At 38.7% G+C, this 9,753-nt stretch overlaps 1 long non-coding RNA gene across 2 annotated transcripts; it reads right to left on the bottom strand.

The window, feature by feature from the left end:
• Positions 1 to 1,736: 1,736 nt before the first annotated feature.
• LOC131170524 (uncharacterized) lies at positions 1,737 to 8,438 on the bottom strand. 2 transcript variants are annotated; one of them, XR_009141281.1, is made up of 3 exons: positions 8,367 to 8,438; positions 2,606 to 2,669; positions 1,737 to 2,019 (listed from the first exon to the last, which is right to left on the bottom strand). It is a non-coding gene; the product is annotated as an uncharacterized LOC131170524 (long non-coding RNA). The 2 variants fall into 2 exon arrangements; XR_009141280.1 differs by lacking the exon at positions 8,367 to 8,438 and adding an exon at positions 4,117 to 4,184.
• Positions 8,439 to 9,753: the final 1,315 nt, after the last annotated feature.

Genomic DNA, 9,753 nt, shown 5'->3' with positions numbered 1-9,753 from the left:
GTATTAAGCATTGTTATGGATTGAATAAATTATGTTTTGGAAAATTGTGATAGAACATGTTTTGAATTGTGATGGTAATTTTCATGGAAAAATGCAAATTTATGATTTGAATTGTGTTGAGCATAAAAATTATTGGATATTGGAATTGACTTTGAATCGAATTATATTGTGATTTATGCTCACTAAAAGGATTGTGATATTGTTTTATATCTCACTATAGATGCTTGACTAGGTTATTACCCGTCTCTCTCATTTGTTGAGAAGACAATGGAGTTAGTTGTGTTTTGATTACTATGGTACGTGAACAGGCTTAGATTTTCCTCTGATTTGAGGTTAGATCTAAGTTTATTTTATCGTTATGGCCCTTGCGGAAGATTCATTACTGTGATGGTGCATACTGCGATGATTCGACCTCCCCGACCATAGGGAGTTAGAATCTGATTCGACCTCCCCGACCATAGGGAGTTAGAATCACATCGAAGATGGCCCTATCGAATTAGTCTTGCATAGTTAGTGAGATAAAGAATGATTTGTGAGATCTGACATGGTTTTGAGCTCTGACATGGTTTTGAGATACAACATGGTTTTGAGATAAAGATTGATTTTTGAGATACATAATGATTTTTGAGATACAAAATGGCTTTTGAATGGTAAAGAATTGTGATTTCAATTATGGTTTATGTATAATTGATTTTGTTGGAATTACTTAAATGGTTAGTCATGATTTGATAAGTTGAATTTTGTGATCAAAGTCATTATACAAATGATTTACATTATTGGCAATGAATATTTTGAGTTTTGGAATTTGATGAGTATTCAGATTTCCAAATTATTTAATGTAAATTTTGTCAACGTATATTGTACTATATTTTAAATTATAGTTGTGCACCACTGAGTTCACCACTCAGCGATAGCTTTGTACGCTGTCGCAGGTAAGAAGAGCATAGAGCAGTGAGTAAGTTTCTTTGAAGACACTTTCAGACCAGCTCCAGGTATATTATAGGTATACCCATGTACATAGGTTTGATGTATGCATGTAATAATATGTATGTAAATTATTTGAGCAGTTGTAAATTAAAATTGTACATTGAAGTTGTAAAGTGAATTATGAGTTATTTTGACTTGTAAAATTTGTATTATATTTCTTTTATCTCATCCTTTGAAAATTCTGAAAAATTGTTGTAAATTAAAATTGGGAAAAATATTGAAGTGCTTTTTACAGGTTTTCTGAAGAACTGTTTTATCCAAAATACAGATGGCACTCTGCCAAAATTTTTACAGAAATTCCAAATAAGTCAAATGTGTTAGTTCTATCACTTCAGTTCACAAAAGTTTTTAACACCTGTAAATAGTGCTCATGTCACACCTTACCCCTCTGTAAGGCATAACATGATCCCGTAGAATACCTAATGAACTACCGAACTTCACCTACCGATAACTCATTAAGTACCCTACAAGGGATTTTAAAACAATTTTCTTATCTTTGACAAGTGGTGAGCATTTCTAATGAGTATTTAAAACATTTAGTTGAAATTAAAACTAATTAATATTTTTGGCCATTTTAGTTTTCCGCAAATTTGATAAAAATTTTGACAGAGTTTCCTCTGTATTTTGAGAAAACCGTTCTTCGAATACCTGTAAAAAGCACTTCTAAAAGATTTTCTCAACCACTACTTCGGTTTCACAATCAAACTCAATCAATTTATCAAAATTCACAAGTTCAATAATTCTCAAAATACTGTCAATCAATATCATTCATATTTCATTAAAAACAAAATAATTTATACATAACCTTACAAATTTATATCAAAAGAAACACAAACTAAACTTTATTACAAACTTCATACAAATTTGTGTACAAGCTGCTCAAGACCCATTTTTACATGTCCATACATTTATGTGCAATATATACATCAAAAGAAGTATTTACAGTTAGGGTATAAATTATACCCGAAGGCTTCAAACTGATGACTTCACACACCTCAGCAGCTCAGTCTGCTGCTCCTCTAATCTCTGTATCTGCGACAGCAATAAAAGCTATCGCTGAGTACTAAGACTCAGTGGTGCACAATATACTAAAATAATCTTTATGCAAAACTTAAAGCACATTCATTCAAAAATTTGATTAAACATGAAAATTAAATACAATCATGCATTGTAAGATTTTACATGTAAACCAAGTTTATTTCAAAGTATCAAAACACATTTCATAAAACCCACAGTTAAATCATGCCATTCGAAACAAATAGAATCTCAATAGCCAGAGGCTAAAGAGAAATCACATCACAAGGCTAGCTAGCTCAAATATATGGATATCCATTCACATCCTCTTCTTCTGGCACACCTCTACACTTATGCTGAGAAGGAATCTAAATTCTAAACTAATTACCCCCACTAGTCGTGCTAGTGAGGTGTTCAAATATGTGGTCATGACACTGTGGTTTCAAAACTTATCTTAACAATTTGCTAAACATTTTCTTTTCAAATATACATAATAACTTTCAACAATTTAGATCAACATCATAAGAATGTCATAATCCAATATTTCACATTATTTAAAACGATATGCAAAAGATGATTATAAAAGTATATGTTGTGCACAAACCTCAAACGAGTCGTCCTTTAGCCTCGACTCGGTTCCTCGGGTTCCTTCCCGATATTCTTTTCAACTGAAACACAAAATTTTACAATGTTTCAGTACTAGAACTTAAAATAAATCCAAAATAAACTTAACTTCACATTTAGCTAGCTCTAACGTGTTAAATTCGACGTTCTCGAAATTTTGTGTTTCGGGTTACTATTCACTGCACTATTCAAGTCAAATTATTGACTTTCTAAGGCTTAATGGGTATGGGAACTCCAACTTCACCCACATACCACATTTTGGTCACCAAACTTGTTGGTTTTGGTCATTTGTTTAAAGCTTAGGTCATTTTGGCAAAATTGCCAATTGTCGGTTTTGGTTTTCCGGTTGCACTATTCCATTGGTCGATCTACTGTTGGAATTTGACAAAACTTCCTTCATAGAAAATGTTCCTTATTGTCTTAAGTGTATTCTCATTTTTGGATCACCTCAATCGGAGTTTTGTAGCTCAAGTTATGGCCAAAATAAGTTTACTGTTCACGTGCACTGTTCATACTGCAATTTAGGTGCTGGCAGATTTTTGGTCCAACTTTGGTCAATTGTTTGATCAAGTTAAGTTCATAATTCGGTCTCACTTTCTTCATATGAAATGTTGTACTATGTCTTAGGTTTCCATCGGTTCAAGAATCGCCTAAATCCGAGTTTTCTAGAGAGAGTTATAGCCCTCCAAACATTGCTGCTCAATGAAAATTCTGCAGAATTTCAGTACAGTAATTTTAACTTTGCTCAATGATTTGAATGTGTTAATGGCCTAATTTGGGTTGGTGTTCTTCATGAAAGTTTTAGGTCTATATCATATCTAATTGCTGGTAAAATTTCAGGTCAATTTGACCTACCTAGCTCGAGTTATGACCAAATGAACAGTTACTGTTCATTTGGTCAGTTTTGGTGCAGGGCAGCCTGCAATCAATTCACTTTGGTCAATTGTTTCACCAAGTTTTGGTCAGTTTTTGGTCATGGTTCCTTAATGAAAATTGTGCTCTTTTATGTCTATTTTCATCTCCAATTGGTGGAATATCAATTGGACTTGTAAAATTTGAGTTTTGGTCCTTCAAAGTGGGTTTGGTCATGCTGCCAGCAGCATGACCATTGACCTACGAATTTAGCTAATTTTTCCACCATTCCCATCCAATTTATTTGGTCCTAATTGATCATTATTTCATGTCACAATAGGTTAAACATGCCATTTATGCATTTCTCCAAATTTTAGTCCATAAACCCTAGCATTGAAACCTTAATCTCACTAACTCTTGCATTTAACTACTAATAATTTTAATGTTAATCATTTCACCAAGTAAAGCTTCTAAACTCACTCAATTGCATCATATTCATGCAAACCACACTCCTCTCAAGCTGCCCAAAATTTCAATTTAATTCTTTCCCCATATTTGTTTCATTTAAATCAAGTTATTAGCTCACTTAATTACCTAAACATGCATTTGAATGGAAAAGTAACAATTTAACATACTAACCTTTTGTTAAAGCTTCAAAACCCTATCTTTAACTCTTCCTTCTTCTTGTAATCCTCTTCTCAAGTTGTAAAAATAAGCTCTAGGGAGGTTTTTAATGGAGTTATTTGAATTAAGTGAAGAAAACTAAGCTTAAAAGTAAGCTTACATGGAAGTCCACTCATGGAGGAACTTGGGAGGAAGATGGGGTGGCAAGGAAGATGAAAGAAGAAGAGATTTTCTTTTGTTTTTCCCTTACACGTTTTTGCTTATGAAAGACCACTAATTCCAAATTAATTAATTCAATTTATTAATTTAGTTATGACATCATACATGATGTCATAACTTTTGACTTTTCCAACCTCTTTCCTTTTTATTTATTTATTTATTTATTTATTTATTTTTCTATTATTTCTTTAATTTAATTCTCGATTCTGAAATTTTCTTTTCTCCGATTTTATTTGACAGTTAGGTCAGGAGTCAGCTCTCGGGGTCAATTAACCAAATTGCCCCTCGCCGGTTCATCCCGGTTTGCAAATAATCCAATATTTCTTCCGGCTCACGACCTAATTATTTGGTAGCTTGATTCTTTTTCGTGGTTTCTCTTTTCCACTTTGTGTTCATGAGGGTCCTAAGGACCGCATGGCGTCACTTTTCACGGTTGAAATTTGAGTTTAAAACGACTTAGCGATCGTTCAGGAGGTCACTCATCATTTGTGACTCTCGGCTCGTTTAACCTCTTATGTTCTGTTTTTCTTATTTATAGTTAACTAATTAAACATTACTAATTATTTGTGTTTATGGCTTCTCAAATTGTCTTAAGTGTGACCCTAATCCCATTAATTTTCCGGACCGACACGATCCAGGACGATGAAATATACCGGAGCTATACAACGGGGTGTTACAATTCTCCCCCTTAAATAAATTTCGTCTCGAAATTTTTACACGTATCAATCTACGAGCATTTGTGGATGTTGTCTCCTCATGTCCTCCTCTCGTTCCCAAGTAGCTTCTTGGCCCGAATGATGGTTCCACAGCACTTTTACCAACGGTATCTGCTTATTCCGTAGCTGCTTCACCTCATAAGCCAGAATCTTTATGGGTTCTTCTTCATATGTGAGGTCTGGATTCACTTCTATTTCTTCTACTGGTAGTACATGAGATGGGTCTGATCGATACCTCCTCAACATAGACACATGGAAGACATTATGTATCTTCTCCAACTCTGGAGGTAGTGCCAGCCGATATGCCAAAGGACCCACTCTCTCCAGAACCTCATATGGCCCAATGAAACGAGGACTTAGTTTCCCCTTTCTGCCGAATCTCATAATTCTCTTCCAAGGAGAAACTTTGAGGAAAACTTTCTCACCCACTGCATACTCAATATCCCTTCTTTTCAAATCAATATAGGACTTCTGACGGTCTGATGCAGTCTTAAGTCGATCTCGGATCACCTTGATTTTCTCTTCAGTTTGTTGAACAATTTCGGGTCCAATCATCTTTCTTTCACCCACGTCATCCCAACACAACGGGGTTCTACATTTTCTGCCATACAAAGCTTCATATGGAGGCATCCCAATGCTTGATTGGTAGCTGTTGTTGTAAGCAAACTCAATCAAAGGCAAGTGTGTATCCCAACTACCCTCAAACTCAATAACACAAGCCCGTAGCATATCCTCCAAGATCTGAATTACCCTCTCGGGTGGCCATGCATGCGTGGATGGAATGCGATACTAAAGTTCAATCTAGTTCCTAGGGCTCTCAAGACTACCCGAGTCTAGAAGTGAACCTAGGATCTCTGTCGATACAATGAATCGGCACTCCATGCAATCTCACAATCTCATCGATGTACAACCTGGCCAATCTGTCCAAATTGTAGTCCATCCGAACTGGCAGAAAATGAGCAGATTTAGTCAGTCTGTCAACAATGACCCAAACTGCATCATGACTCTTTTGTGTCCTCGGAAGTCCCATCACAAAATCCATCGTTATTCTCTCCCATTTCTACTGCAGTGCGGTAGTGGATGTAACAACCAGTGGTACTTGATGCTCTGCCTTCACTTGCGACAAGTTAGGCATTTGGATACAAACTCGCCACATCTCTCTTCATACCCATCCACCAAGAATGCTCCTTTAGCCCTCTATACATTTTTGTACCACGAGTGCATGGCAAAGGAGACTCATGTCCTACCTTTAAAAAGTTCCTCCACAATTCAACATCATTAGGAACACTGTATCTGGCCTGGTGTAGCAATAGACCATCATCTCGAGTGAGAATTACGGTTTCTTGCCTGTCGGACTTCTTCCATCGACCGATATTTCGATCATTACGAGCGACCATTACGATCGATCAATCAATCTTGGTGTACATGCCATGCATCTGCTGTCTGCAACTCATCATTAATCTCTAAGCTGGCATGCATTGATCTTAACTGATGTAGCATTGACAAAGGAGTAACCTGTAGACTCGCCATAGTCTTGCGTCTTAGGGCGTCTGCCTGAACATTTGGTTTCCCTGGCTGATAGTCTAACTGACAATCATAGTCTTTTATCAACTCTAACCATCTCCTCTGTCTCAAATTCAACTCTTTACGGGTGCCCAAATACTTCAAACTCTTATGATGCGTGTAGATGTAACATTTCTCCCCATACAAATAATGTCTCGGATCTTAAGAGCAAACACTATAGCTACAAGCTCCAAGTCATGTGTCGGATAATTCCTCTCATGCGGTTTTAGCTGGCGTGATGCATAGGCAATGACATTTCGATCTTGCATCAACACACAACCTAACCCATTATGAGAAGCATCGCTGTAAACTGTATATTCTTTACCCGGTGTAGGTAAAGTCAAGACTGGAGCCTCTGTCAAACATCTCTTCAATTCATTAAAGCTTTGCTGGCATTTGTCCGTCCACTGAAATTTTACATCTTTTCTTAGCAGCTTGGTCAATGGAGATGCCAACATGGAGAATCCTTCACAAATCTACGGTAGTATCCGGCTAAACCAGAAAACTACGAATTTACGTGACATTTAGGTGGCCTCCAATTGGGGCGACTTCAATCTTACTTGGATCTACCTTAATGCCCTCTTCTGATACTACATGCCCCAAGAAAGATATTTCTTTAAGCCAAAATTCACACATCGACAATTTGGCATATAGCTGATACTCTCTTAAAGTCTGCAGTACAATCAGAACCTGTCTATCATTCTCTTCAGCATACCTCGAATAGACCAAAATATCAACTAATAATACCACAACAAGCGGTCGAGGTATGGTGCGAAAATAGTGTTCATCGGATCCATAAAAGCAAAGGAGCATTAGTTAACCGAATGGCATTACTAGGAACTCATTAGGGCCATAGCGGGTTGTGTAGGCAGTTTTAGAAATTCTTTGGTCTTGTACTTTCTGCTGATAATATCCTGTTCTCAGGTCAATTTTGGATTACACATCTGCACCTATCAACTGATCAAACAAGTCATCAATGCGGGGTAATGGATATCTATTCTTTATTGTCACCTTATTCAACTGCCGATAATCAATGCGTAACCGGAGAGTGCCATCCTTCTTCTTTACAAACAATACTGGCGCTCCCCAAGGTGACACACTAGGCGGATGAAGCCCTTGTCAAGCGATTCTTGCAGCGCACTTTCAACTCTTTCAGTGCGGTGCCATTCTATATGGCGTTATGGAGATTGGGTCCACACCGAGCATAACATTAATCTCAAGCGCACCTCTCTTTCGGAGGTAATCTGGCGATTCATCGAGAAACACATCAGGAAAGTCACATATCGTAGGGATGTCCCTTAGTCTTTGGACTCCCCACTTGGGTGTCTATCACATGTGCCAAGTATGCTTCACACCCCTTTACGATCATTCTTACGGCTAGTGCGGCCGAAATGATGTTTGATGGCGATAAATGCCTCTCCCCATGTATTACCACATCACCGTACAAAGGAGACCAAAAGTAGTATCTTGATCTCTGATCAATCATGGCGTGATGCAGCTAACCAATCCATGCCCAAGATGATATCATACTCTCTGAAGGGCATTTCAATTAAGTCGACAGAAAACATGTCCTTGGATCACCAAAGGGCAGTCTCTATAGATTCATTGACCGGACCTCTTGTCCTAACGGGCTAGTTACTAGCACTTCAAAACCCATTTGCACACATAGAACAGCAAGTGAATTGACTATGCTAGCACTAACATATGAATGGGTTGAACCCGGATCAAACAACACAAATACATCTTGACCAGAGATAGAGAATGTACCAGCTACCACATCGGAAGTCTCAGCCTCTTCTCGCTGTCTCATCGTGTAGACTCTGGCTGACGCACTTCCTTGTGCGGTGACCAAGCGTGTGCCTTGCACAGCAGTGCCTCTACCTCTGCCTCTTCCTCTGCCAATAGACTGTGAACCTCTAGGAGCAGGACTCTGAATAGATCCCTCGGCAGTAGTAGGAGCTGGACCATATCTTAGAGCACTAGTACAATCTTTAGCTATATGGCCCTTGCCTCCACAGTTAAAGCAGGCTCCAGTGGCCCAATAACATTCCCCCCCATGAATCTTGCCACAAGTCTCACAGGGGCGGGCAGACTGTGAACCCCTGCTTGACTGCTGGCCAGACCTAGGGGGTCTTTGTCCGGAAAATCTGCCTCTACTAAATCTTCCACCCCGACCCCTACTGGGTCCACTAAACTTCTTTCTTTTTCCAGAGGTAGCACCAGAACTCTGTTCAACTGATTTTTCCCCCTTGTCTTTTTCTAATTTCTCGACTTTTTCCTTCACTGGGTTTGCTTCTGCTTCAACTCTCTCCAGTTCAAGTGCTTGAGACATAAGTTCTGAGAAGTTGCTGTGTCGAAATCCTACAACTTGCATCCGTATGCTGGGCTTCAAACCCGTCTCAAATCTCTTGCATCTTGCTTTACTGGTAGTAAGGAGACTCTCCGCATAGTGACTCAAAGGGAGAACTCCTCTCATACTCTGCCATGATCTATTCCCTTATTTTAGACTCAAAAACTCTTGCAATTTCGATCAACATATGCGTGCAGGATGTATTTACATGCGAACTCTCGATAAAGTCATCCTGAGTTAGCTGGTGGTTCGACCAAGTGTGGGGATGGTCTTCCACGATCATACGCATCAACTTGCAGTAGAGACACAGAATACTCAAACTTTAATTCATCTTGGCAGTGCAGCTTCTTAAATACTCTGTCCATTCTTTCAAGCCATTGCTCTGCCTCAAGTGGGTCTACTGTACCCTTAAATTCTGCAGCCCCATACTTCAATAATTTATCATATTGTCTGGCTGGAGGCAGTGGTTGTGCCACAGGTGGTTGGGGTGGAGCTTGAGCAGGCATACACCCAGCCATTTGTTGAAACATTGCCTCTATCTGCTGTGCGAACTGTGCAGGAATTTGCGGCATTTGTGGGGCTGGTGCTGCTGACCCACTGACATTCGGTAAAGCTGGGGCTTCCCCTTGTGCCTCAGCTTCAACAGACTGCTCAACTGAGCGATCCCCTTCTTCCATTTCAAGCTGAAGTTAGGGTATCTCCTGAACAAGTAACACAAGGAGATTTCCCTCCGTTAGTTCATATTCATGATGTAATGCACTGTATGTAACAATTATGGACATTGAGCAGTTGTACTTAACAAAG

Source organism: Hevea brasiliensis, chromosome 2 (genome assembly GCF_030052815.1).
Source record: "Hevea brasiliensis isolate MT/VB/25A 57/8 chromosome 2, ASM3005281v1, whole genome shotgun sequence".
Classification (NCBI taxonomy): Eukaryota; Viridiplantae; Streptophyta; class Magnoliopsida; order Malpighiales; family Euphorbiaceae; genus Hevea; species Hevea brasiliensis.
The sequence above is the reverse complement of the archived record's forward strand: the minus strand, read 5'-3'. Positions and strand labels throughout refer to the sequence as shown.